This window comes from Camellia sinensis, chromosome 8 (genome assembly GCF_055761805.1).
Source record: "Camellia sinensis isolate YWXY chromosome 8, ASM5576180v1, whole genome shotgun sequence".
NCBI lineage: Eukaryota > Viridiplantae > Streptophyta > Magnoliopsida > Ericales > Theaceae > Camellia > Camellia sinensis.
The window spans coordinates 196,201,155-196,213,736 of NC_138968.1; the positions used below are offsets into that span (position 1 = coordinate 196,201,155).

The window sequence follows — 12,582 nt, forward strand, 5'->3', positions numbered from 1 at the left end:
TTAACTTAGTAAAGAAGCTATCCTGAGTGTCTGAACTGACTTGTCCGTCGGAGTGCTAATTCCAGCACTCCCGACCGGAGTGTTTGTATCTTTTCAGGTGACTAGCTGAGGATCACTAGCGTCTTCCAGGATCGGAAGAGTATTTCCAAACTACTTCCCCATAATTGGCGCCATCTGTGGGAAGTGGTTTGGAAATACTCTTCAGATCCTGGAGAAAGTCCCCTCCAAAAATAGGCGTGTGCTGCTATAAAGTGATGCGCACACGGTATTCTTTAGTAAAAGGCGAAAGAATAGTTCGCTTTGTGCTAAATAGTAACCAATTTATACATAAAAACTACCCTGAACCAACAAAAGTCTAAGTCTACCGAACAAAAACTTACATTGGAATTAAAAATACTTAATAAAATTGAAAAGTCTTCTAGATCAATCCTCGGGCTCAGATTCGAGTGGCTCAAGGTCCACTTGCTCATAGGGAATTGGCAAGGCACATGTAACTCCAGCGGCAGCAAGGGCTCTGACACTACTACAAAAATAGTTAAATATCACACTTTGACAAAAAAAAAAGATCTCACTTTTATTGGAAGTGTGATAAAAAAAATTAGATTGATATTTTAATCACACTTAATTTGATTGATTGTGATAATATTTATTTCTTATGTCACTTTTCAATTAAGTGTGATTATATATATATTTTTTTAATCACACCTTCTAATTAAAGTGTGATTATATATACACTACTACTTTTTAATCACACTTTTTAAACAAGTGTGATTATATATATATTTTTTAATCACACATTCTAATTAAAGTGTGATTATTTATATATTTTTTAATCACACCTTCTAATTAAAGTGTGATTATACATACACTACTACTTTTTAATCACACTTTTTAAACAAGTGTGATTATATATATATTTTTTTAATCACACATTCTAATTAAAGTGTGATTATTTATATATTTTTTTAATCACACTTTTTAAACAAGTGTGATTATATATATATTTTTTTAATCACACATTCTAATTAAAGTGTGATTATTTATATATTTTTTAATCACACCTTCTAATTAAAGTGTGATTATATATACACTACTACTTTTTAATCATAATTTTTAAACAAGTGTGATTATATATATTTTAATCACACATTCTAATTAAAGTGTGATTATTTATATATTTTTTAATCACACCTTCTAATTAAAGTGTGATTATATATACACTATTACTTTTTAATCACACTTTTTAAACAAGTGTGATTATATATATATATATATATATTTTTTTTTTAATCACACATTTTAATTAAAGTGTGATTATTTACATATTTTTTAATCACACATTCTAATTAAAGTGTGGTTATTTATATATTTTTTAATCACACAATGTAATTAAAATGTGATTATATATACATTACTACTTTTTAATCATACTTTTTAAATAAGTGTGATTGTATAAAATATTTCAAATTGATTTTTATATAAAATATAAAATTCCCAAATTTTTAATCACACTTAATCTGATTGAGTGTGATAATATTTATTTTTTATGTCACTTTTAATTAAGTGTGATTATATATATATATATATATAGGGTAAATTACACTGACACCCCCTATGGTTTATGCTTATTACAGTTCTCCCTTCACGTTTTGGAAATTACATCTCCCTCCCTGAGGTTTAAAGTTTCATTACAGATTCCCCCCTTAGCAATTTAATTTTTTTAAATACTAATTTTGCCCTTACTGGGTAAATTACATTGACACCCCTTACATTTTAGAAATTATAATCTCCTCCCTAAGGTTTAAAGTAGCATTACCAATTGCTTCTCGGTTAGTATTAGTTGGAAAAAAAATTCATTGAAAAAAAATTAATCGGAAAAAAAATTATTTGAAAAAAAAAATTGTTAGTAAAATTTTTAAATTTCTGTTTAAAAACCAACATAAACTTATTTTTTGAATTTATATTTTTTCTTCAAATTTACAAGCTGAGACAACCATTTATAAATCAAAAAAATTATCAAAAAAGCTTTTATGACAAATTTTTAAATTTTTGTAAATATAAATTGAAAACTGAAAACAAAATGGTTACCAAACAGACTTCAAATGGTAAAAATGTCGTAAAATTAACAAATAATTAAATAAGTTACTAATATAAGAAAAGACTTATCAAAAGATTCTTAGGCTACGTATGGCTTGATTTTTAGAAAAAAAAATTAAAAATTAATTTGGTTAAGAAATAAAAAATAAAAAATAATTATTATTTTTATATAATTTTTATCTTTCGAGTGGTTAGAAATAATTTTTTATAAAATAAATTGAAACAGCTATACGTATGTATATAACCTGCCCAAAAGTTAAAATGGTAATTATTTTTTACCCTTAAATGATAATTATTTTTTAGTTTTTAGTTTTTACCCAAATTAATTTTTAATTTTTAAATTTTTTTTCTAAAAATCAAACCATATATGGCTTATGAAATATTTTGACAAGTCATTTCTTACATTGGTAACTTATTTAATTATTTGTTAATTTTACAACATTTTTACCATTTAAAGCCTGTTTGCTAAGGTGCCATTTGGTAACACTTACGTTTTCAGTTTTCTGTTTATATTTACAAAAATTTAAAAAACTCAAATAAAAACTTGTTTGGTAAATTATTGATTTATAAATCAGTGGTCCCAGTTTATAAATTTGGCCAAAAAATGTAAACTCGAAAAATGTGTTTCCATTTTGAGTTTTTAGTTTTTTTTTTTTTTACCACCCAACACTAGCCACCATCCACCACCATTTTTCACCACCGTCCTCCGCTACCACCACCCACCACCCATCCCCTGCCACCACCACTCACCACCCACGTGCCACCACCACCCACCTGCCACCCACTCGCCACCACCACCCACCTGCCATCTACCTGCTACCCGCCACTACCATCCACCGCCCGCCACCTACCCGCTACCACTACTCAGCACCCATCTACCACCGCCCGTCACCACCAGCCACCCACCCGCCGCCACCACCCACCACCCACTCGCTACCACCTTCACCCACCCACAACCACCATCACCCGCCACCACCCGCCATTCGCCACACATCTGCCACAACCACCCACCGCCCGTCACCACCATTCACCACCCGTTACCAACACCACCACTACTCACTCGCTACCACTCGCCAACCGCCACTGTCACCCACCTACCCACCATCACCACCCGCAACCTACCTGTCACCACCACCCACCACACACCTGTCACCACCACCCACCACCGTCACCCACCCATCCACCACCACCACCCGCCGCCACCACCCACCACCACCCGCCATTCGCCACCCACCTGCCACCATTGCCCACCACCCACCAGCACCACCACCCACTCGCTACCACCAACCACTCGTCACCATCACCCACCCACCCACCCACCACCACCACCCGCTACCCACCGTCACCACTTTCCACCACCGTCTTCCGCCGTCACTTGTCATTTCTCACTATTTTTTATATTTTTTAATTTTTTTAAACATTTTGTCAATTACCAAACGCGTTTGTAGTTTTTGTTTTTCTAAAAATAAACAAAAAATAACAAAAATCAGTTTATAAATTTTTTGTAAATATAAACTAAAACCGTAAACGTTACCAAACAGACCCTAATCATTTCATTTTCAGTTTTCAATTTATATTTATAAAAATTTTAAAAACTGTCATAAAAAATTATTTGATAATTTTTTTGATTTATAAATGGTTGTCTCAGTTTGTAAATTTGAGGAAAAAATATAAATTAAAAAAATAAGTTTATGTTGGTTTTTAAATAGAAATTTAAAAATTTTACTAGCAAAATTTTTTTGAAATTAATTTTTTTTCAAATAATTTTTTTTCCCAATTAATTTTTTTGGGTAAATTACACTAACACCCCCTGAGGTTTATGTTTATTACAGTTCCCCCTCACCTTTTGGAAATTATATTTCCCCCTTAAGGTTTAAAATTTCATTACAGATTTTTCCCTTTAGCAATTTAATTTTTTTAAGTACTAATTTTGCCTTCACTGGGTAAATTACATTGACACCCCTCACATTTTAGAAATTATAATCCCCTCTCTAAGGTTTAAAGTAGCATTACCAATTGCCTCCTTGGTTAGTATCAGTTGGAAAAAAAATTTATTGACAAAAAATTAATTAAAAAAATTAATTGAAAAAAAAAATTGTTAGTAAATTTTTTAAATTTCTGTTTAAAAACCAACATAAACTCATTTTTTGAATTTACTCTTTTTCTTTAAATTTACAAACTGAGACAACCATTTATTAAACAAAAAAAGTATCGAACAAGTTTTTATAATAGTTTTTAAAATTTTTGTAAATATAAATTTAAAACTAAAAACGATGGTAAAAATATCGTAAAATTAACAAATAATTAAATAAGTTACCAATATAAAAAATGACTTATCAAAAGATTCTTAGGCTATATATGGTTTGATTTTTTTTAAAAAAAATTAAAAATTAATTTGATTAAAAAATAAAAAACAATTATCACTTTTATATAATTTTTATCTTTTGAATGGTTAAAAATAATTTTTTTATAAATTTAATTAAAACAGTCATACGTATATATATAATCAAAAAAAAAAATAGGCGTCAAAATAAATTATCGTAGCGCCAATCATCAAAAATATTAAAAAGAAAAAAAAATTCTGCTGCTATTTAGCAAATAAGAGAGGGAGAAGATAAAGGGTTAGTGACTATTGATGTCCGGTCAGACTATTGAACCAACCAAGCAAACCAGAGCCGCCACTCTACTATACCAGTAAACACAACTCTATAAGGAGTAACTGTCTCAGATTCTCTCTCTCTCTCTAGAATTTCTCGGGGTTTCCATTCGCTGAAGAAAAATAGGTACAGAATCAACTCCATTACTCTTTTACATATATACAAATCGAACCCAGCTTTTGATTCTCTGATGTATGTATAGACTATAGTATCGTGTGTTTTGAGTTGGGACTGTTCTACGGTTTCTTCTCAATCACAGACTTTGGCAAGGCGTGTGCACAATAGGGACATTAGAGGTCATTAAACATTTAAAATTTTTTTTTTTTCTATTTCCCTATTTGAATTTAGGTGTTTGAATTTCTTGGTTAAGTTTTTGGTTTTCATTGGAGCATTATCTTTAATTGGGTTGGGTTTCTAAGTTCAAAAAGCTTTGATTAATGATGAATCTTGAAACCCATCAATATTAAATACTAACATGTTGTTGATACAAAAGAACAAAGAAAAAAAGGTGTTAGCTGCACTTTTTGATGTGGTAAGCTTGCTTTTGGATCAGTTCATTATGAGTTGTCGGTAAAATTTTAGAATGTAGTTTTTGTTTCTTTATGTTCTTTGTGTCTGCTAGGTACTCGATCAAATGCCACAAAGTGGCTGCGTTTTCTTTGATGTTGCTGACATATGTATTATATTAGAAAATTCAAATGCCTTGTGGTTTTGTTGGGTTACTTATATGATGAGAGGAAATTGAACACTAGCTTTGCCCTTTTTTCATCAAAATTATTTTCAATTTGCTATTTATTAGAATAGATATCTGTCAATATGGGATAAGGAGCTCACAAGCAACGCAGATATAGCTTTTTAAAAGGACAAGTGTATTGTCATTTTGTGTAGAGGTGAGTTTTGGATGCTGTCACCTGAATGAAATTCTATGAAGCACAAGAGGGAGTTTCACCCGAAAGTATTCTCTGATGAACTATTCTGAGGTCGACTATTCCACTTACTACAGGAGAAATGGTTATTTATGGAAACTTGTTCACATTATGTGCACATATTGTATTTTTTGATTGCGTCATTGTTAATTTTTTCGTTTTCTGATTGCATTACCGTTTCAAATATATCACTACAAATATTGTATATTTATTAAAAATATTGCCCAATACCAAAGAGAGTTCAAAAACAAGTACATACCGTACCAATGACAAACTTGTTCCTTATCTAGTACGGGATTGACAACGTTGGTGTTGACATTTTAAGTATTAAAAAAAGTTTAAATTTGAAGTTAAAAAGATTATTTTTCCCACCAAGGTTGATAGTGAAAACACAAATTAGAGGTTATATAACAGTTGGTTATAGGTAAACTCTCTTAGAAAGGGAGACGAATTGGGCAGCGGTAAGACTTCGACCTAGAACGGTGCTATCTCTTCGGCAGCAAGACTGGTTCGGCGCCGGCAGCGATCAACGATTCGAAAGGGAAGGGTTTTCTTATTCTCTTCTCTTTGCTTTGATCTAGGTATGTTCGGATTCCCCTCTCCCCCCCCCTCTCTCTCTCTCTCTCTCTCTCATGGTTCTGCGATAGCGGGGCTGGGAAGGGGTAGTTGGATCGTCGGAGTGGAGGATAGGCGAGGAGATTACTGAGCTTGGTCCTGGAGGATGGTTACCAAAGGGGTTATAGATGCAAGATCGAAGCAGAGGCTATTACATCCTTGAGGTTATGGATGCTGATACAAATATTGCGAGTAAGCTGGTTTGCACAACAAAACAAGCTTTATTGAAATTGTAATGCATTAGAATTATGGGATAAATTTGTACAATTTACTGAAACTGCTGGTTTGTTCATGTGAAGGGTACCTTATTGGGCATACAAGGCCATGAACAATTTGTCTCTTCTTCTTTTTCAATCTTGGAGGAAATGCCAAGAACACTAGGGCTCGACCGATACTTTTAGATATAGAAAACTCAATATCACTCTTGTTTTCCTTGTCATCGATCTGCTTTTCGAGTTCTTTAAAATCAATGTAAGAGTTTTTGTCTGTTCGGTGATTTGTTTGATGTGTAATTTTGGATTTGGTTGTCATTTTGATTTTTTGATTTTTGATTTTTTTTTCTCTCAGGAAAACTGGTTTGGAATCGAGTGAAAATGGGCTTGATTTCTGGGATTTTTATGGGGACGATCTTTGGGATCGCGTTAATGGCGGGTTGGCATCATATGATGAGGTACCGGAGCAACAAACGTATCGCCAAGGTAACCTAATTTTGCAATTCACTATGAGTTTGCTCTTGTGTTTGTCAGATTTTGATCCATTTCTAGTTCTATGTTTGATTTGTAATTGAAAACTTGGGGGGGACTTGCTATGATAGTAACGTAACGTAACTTACTGGAATTTGAACAGTCCCAACTTATAGTCAGTTATCAAATGTCATCTGTTTTGGTGTGTTTGGATGCACCAAATGACAAATCTCCAAGGGTTTGGACCCAAAGTGGACAATGATGTGCAGTTCTGCTGGGTTAATATAGCTTTGCCTATGAGGGCCTGTGGTGATTTTATTCTTTGAACCTTGGGCCAGTGGTGTATTTGGCCTGCCCACGGGTTGTGGCTAATGGAATTGCCTTGCCGAACACATCCCTCCCCTCTCGATAATTGCCATTAGGTCATGGCCAAAGCGGCATGGTAATGCCAAAAGCTTGGTCTTGATGTGCCCAGAAGCTCTGTTCGGGCCTATCCACACTGTTCAATGGTGTCAAAATGCTAATGATCTTATAAGAAATGTGACTTTGGGCTGCTTCAGAGAAGCTAGTGTCCTCCCTTCATCGGCCAAAGGTGTGACGATGCCATTGGCCCGAGATGCGCCTAGGACTGGACTGGACTTGCCCACAGGTTGTCGATGCCAGCAGGTTGTGGCCAAAGTAGCATGGTAATGCCAAAATCTGGGTGTCAATGTGCCTAGAAGCTCTGGTCGGGCTTCAAAGTAGTCACCAATGTCCCCTCATGGGATATATATAGACCAGGTTCAAATGCTCTCCTCATCTAGAAAAATTTCTCAACTCTCTCAGGATTAAGCACCCCATGAATGAACTTAGTAACAAAGTACATGGCTATATTAGCCCAGGTTTAGAATGCAGAGCCACCACTGCCCTCACGGGCACGCCACACCGCCTTGAATTAGTGTAGTATCAAGGGCAAAGCTATATATTAGCCCAAGGTTCAAAGAACAGATCCTCTACCGGCCCTCACAGGTGATTTATATTAGCCCAGCAAAACTGCACATCATTGTCTACTTTGTAGTTGAGGTCGGTGGGATGTTGTTTTGTCGATAAATATGGAAATATGGTTCAAGTACCAAACGCATTCCCAGTCTCCTGCACTGTTGGAGTTGGGACTGACCAATTATGAGGATTGAGTTGGGATGTGGAACTTCCGTTCTGTTCCGGAGGGCGGAAGGCTAGAAAGCTAAGATTCATGCATTATTGTACTGGTTTTTCTTAGATCAGCAATAACCTCTTTGTTCTTATTTTTTCCTTTCATAATATTACTGTTGTATTAAAAAATGGTGTAATGTGGTAATTTGTAACATCAATATAGCCAGCAGCATGGATAATTATACTGGTTTTTCTGCATTCTATATGATACTAGTTTTTCTTAGATCATCAATAACCTCTCTGTTCTTATTTTTTTCCTTTAACAATATTACTGCTGTAATTTAAAAATGGTGTAATTTGGTAATTTGCAACATCAATATAGCCAGCAGCATGGATAATTTGAGGTGTGAGCTGAAAATTGATTAGTTTAATGGATCATATTGCCCAGAATAAAATCAAAAAAAATTATCCATAGTCTGTCTGGTATTTGCACAATGGTAATTCAGTTTCTGTGTTTCTTATGGATTCCTTGCAGTTATATATTTATGAAGTTGTCCCTTGATGTTATTTAGGTTATGCAATCGGTTTAGATGTCTCATCCGTTAGTTGCATTTTAAAAATATTTTTGTTTGGTTGAAGTCCTTGTTGACATATATTTATCCATTTAGGTTTCCAATGAAGTGCTAGAATCTGGTGAAGAGACATACTTCCTTGCACTTCATGTTAGTTTGGATAATCCTTCTGCAGTGGTATGTTTTCTTATGTGTCTCTGGTGCACACAAAGGATTAACCTGATATCTTATTTATGGCATATTTGGTTTGGTTTATGACCTTTACTGTTTGTCTTATCTTTGTAGTCTATACCTGTTTTGATGATCAGTTTCTTTAGTTCATTGAAATATGATGTGAATTGAAATGTTTTCATTGGTCCTTCCAATTTCAAAGTGATTTTAAAAAATTGTAACTCCTTTCAATGTGCCTCTACTTTGTTTACAGAAGGAAGAAGTAATATAATTATTGTTCAGTTTTCAAGAGAATCAGGCTGCACAATTAGTTCATGATAAGCTCATTTGTGTCTCAATGTGCTCAACATATCATTAAATATGGGAGTAACAAGGACAATCCTCTTTGGTAGCTTTTTCCTTTGTTTAGAAATTAGTAAAGCATAAGACTTAAAATCAACAATAATGATTATTATAATCACTGTGTATTTGTAATAATATGATTTTACTGACATAATGCACCCAAGTTGGTCTAAGACTATGAGAACTGAGAAGATGATTGTCAATTGATGTACTTCAATCATTAGAATTCTGTTAGGACTTGTGATTGCTTTAGTTGTATGTATTGCTGTTTTCTATTTTAATTTTTTTTTATATATAGAATTTTAGGGATAAACTCTTGGGCTGAAGTTTTTACTATATGGGCTGGGGTAGTTTCATATGGTAACTACGTATTATTAGGGCCTCTTACGAGAAAATGAGATGATGCCTTTGAAAAGGAATTAAAATTGAAATATTTGGAAGAGATGTGCTCTTCTTCTCTCTGCTTCTTGGCTTTTTTTCTTTTATGTTAAATTAAATCTCTTTACTCTCTTTCTTCTCATATTTTTATCTTCTCTTCCTCCCTCATCTCTTATTTGTATCTTCTCACTGTCCCTCTTCTCTTCTCTTCTCTTTATTTATTTATTTATTTGATAAATTGTCCCTCTTCTCTTCTCTCTTCGTTAATATCTCTTCTTCTCTTCTAAATGGCTTGGAAGATCTGATGTGCACTCTATCTCATCATGCCATTATTGGCCACTACTGAAGAAAGTCTCATGAGAGCCAGGTCACATCAGCATATTTGTGTTATGTAACTGCACTTGCAACTTAGGGCTGGATGGTTTCTTTTCTTCCTTTCCTTTTATTAGCGTGTTCACAGGTCAGTTGGCTCAGGTTTGCAGTCTTAACCAGCACTCGAACCGACCCCTTCGGTTTGGCACTAATATCAACCTCTGTTGACCGCCGTTTTCCTCGAACTCGATCGCACTTTCGTTTGGTTTTGTCAGTCGGCTTTGCCGGTTTCATAGAAAGAATACAAGATTCAGCTATCAATAATCAGATCTAAGAAAGTCACATCCAGACCTGTAGAGAGAGATCTGAAAGCGTGGAGAGTTAGTAGAGTGAATAAAGGAACTCACTGCCACCATCGCCATTGCAAGTCCATCGCCGCAACTATGAGTATGCTACCGTCACACGCATCGTCGTTGCGAGCTCAGAGGAGGTGAGCTTGTAGGGAGAGCTACTTTCACCATCTTTGATGTTGCAATATAGGGGTTGGTTGAGTTTGAGAACTCTGCTACGTTGAGAGAGAGAGAGAGAAGGAGGGTTGGGTTTCCCAGGCTGTCTTTTGGGTTTCCAAGTCTGAGAAGTTGAAGGTATTTTAAAATGGTTTTTGGTTCAAGCTTCCTACCCATGACCGACCGTGAACTTGTTAAAACAATAGATTTACACCCACAACCGAACCACAGCACATGCAAAACTGTCCGTAGCTCGTCGGGTGGGTTCGGATTGGACGGTTTGCCGGGTCTCCAAGTTAGATGAACAGCCCTACTTTTTTATCATTGTTTTTTTTCTAGGCAATGCTTATACGATTTTTCTTTTTCTTTTTTTCTTCCTTTTTTTTTTGTTGTTGTTGGTATGCATGTATGTCAGGTTAAAGAAGAACAAGTGCAACTTCAAATGCAATGGTAAAACCTTAGGTAATTGATATATTTGCATCAGGAGTAAAACAATTGTTTAAGTAGATCATATAATACCATGTGAAATGGTAGTAGATAGGTATTTGTCAATCATTTTGATAATGAGAAATTTTGAAGACTTTTTTGATGTGATTTGTGTTAGTGGAATGATCATTTGGTACTAGTAGTGATATCAAGAAATTTATCGAAGTGATAAATGTTGGGGATATTTTGGCTTTGTTTGTGAGTTTTGATTTATTTTTAGTTTATTTGTGTTATGTGGGAAGTGTAAGTAGTTGAATTGTTTGTTTGTTTTTTTTAAATTCTCAGTGATAAATGTACTAAGTTATTGTATGAACAATACAAAACTAAGTTATTTGTAGCCACTGCAAGTACCAGTTAATGCATTATTTACCAAGCTGATATATATACTTTAATTCTCGTTGTTTTTATGACTACAAGTTGCATCATGCAATTTTGGATTTTTATTTTTATATTTTTTTTTAACCTGTTTTCATTATTCATATTGATCATCAAGCCATCCAAATTTTCCCTTGTATGCAGAATGGCAGTGCTGCTCCAAAGTCACGCATTCCTCAAATGGTTGCTCAAACACTGGGTTTTGGCCAAAACCTGCTGCTGCTGGTGATAGTAATTGCACCCCCCAACCAAAAAAAAAAAAATGGAGTAAATTCTTGAGTTTTTATTTATTTATTTATGGGTACCTAGAATTATGATTCAACAGTAATAATAATATACATTCACAAAAAGATCGTACACAAGCTGTATTGAGATTTATCATTTTTAAATACTGTGCTCATTTTTGACCTCCTAATTACAATGTCATTGACACTGAGCTCTTATGGCATCTAATTGTTAACAGGGAAGTTACTTCCAAAATGATTAAGATCAAGCAGAAATGATTAATGTTCTTATTTTGGTTTGCTAAATTAACTTTTTAGTTTATTCATATGCATCAGCGGTTTCTGAATTAATTTGTGTTTTCATTTTTCAGGTCAGAAATTTTTTGGAGAGATGCAAAATATGGTCCAAGAATTAAAGAACTTAGTTTTTTAAGTTTTTTCATTTTTTAATATATGTAAGCACAGATAATTTTTTTTATTTAATTCCTTTGTATATAGTTTTGAATATTTAATTTCCATTTATGAAATATATGACGTTATTTTATTCAATATGTGGTTATGATTCAAAATATAGTATATAGTGTGTATTACATTATTCAAATGTGCATACAAAAATAATATTGATTATTTTTCAAATATGTAGCACCTTTTTTTTATCATAGATTTTATTAGTTATTAATCATACTTAAAAGATGTGATGTAAATGTTATTAATCACACTTAAAAGATGTGATCTAAATGTTATTAATCACACTTAAAAAGTGTGATTAAAAATGATCCTTTTTAATCACACTTCCAAAGATCACACTTAAAAGGTGTGATCAAAATATTTTTAATCACTTAAAAGGTGTGATCTAAATGTTTTTAATCACACTTAAAAGGTGTGATCTAAAGTTTTTAATCACACTTAAAAGGTGTGATCAAAATATTTTTAATCACTTAAAAGGTGTGATCTAAATGTTTTTAATCACACTTAAAAGGTGTGATCTAAAGTTTTTAATCACACTTAAAAGGTGTGAACTAAAGTTTTTAATCACACTTAAAAGGTGTGATCTAAATATTTTTAATCACACTTAAAAGGTGTGATCTAAATATTTTTAACCACACT

General features: G+C 33.5%; 1 long non-coding RNA gene and 1 other non-coding gene across 3 annotated transcripts; one reads left to right on the forward strand and one right to left on the reverse strand.

The window, feature by feature from the left end:
* Positions 1 to 203: 203 nt before the first annotated feature.
* LOC114272440 (U5 spliceosomal RNA) lies at positions 204 to 321 on the reverse strand. Its single transcript, XR_003632727.2, has one exon. It is a non-coding gene; the product is annotated as a U5 spliceosomal RNA (small nuclear RNA).
* Positions 322 to 8,388: 8,067 nt separating this feature from the next.
* LOC114302870 (uncharacterized) lies at positions 8,389 to 12,024 on the forward strand. 2 transcript variants are annotated; one of them, XR_014338972.1, is made up of 4 exons: positions 8,389 to 8,858; positions 10,493 to 10,685; positions 10,806 to 10,852; positions 11,396 to 12,024. It is a non-coding gene; the product is annotated as an uncharacterized LOC114302870 (long non-coding RNA). The 2 variants fall into 2 exon arrangements; XR_014338973.1 differs by lacking the exon at positions 10,806 to 10,852.
* Positions 12,025 to 12,582: the final 558 nt, after the last annotated feature.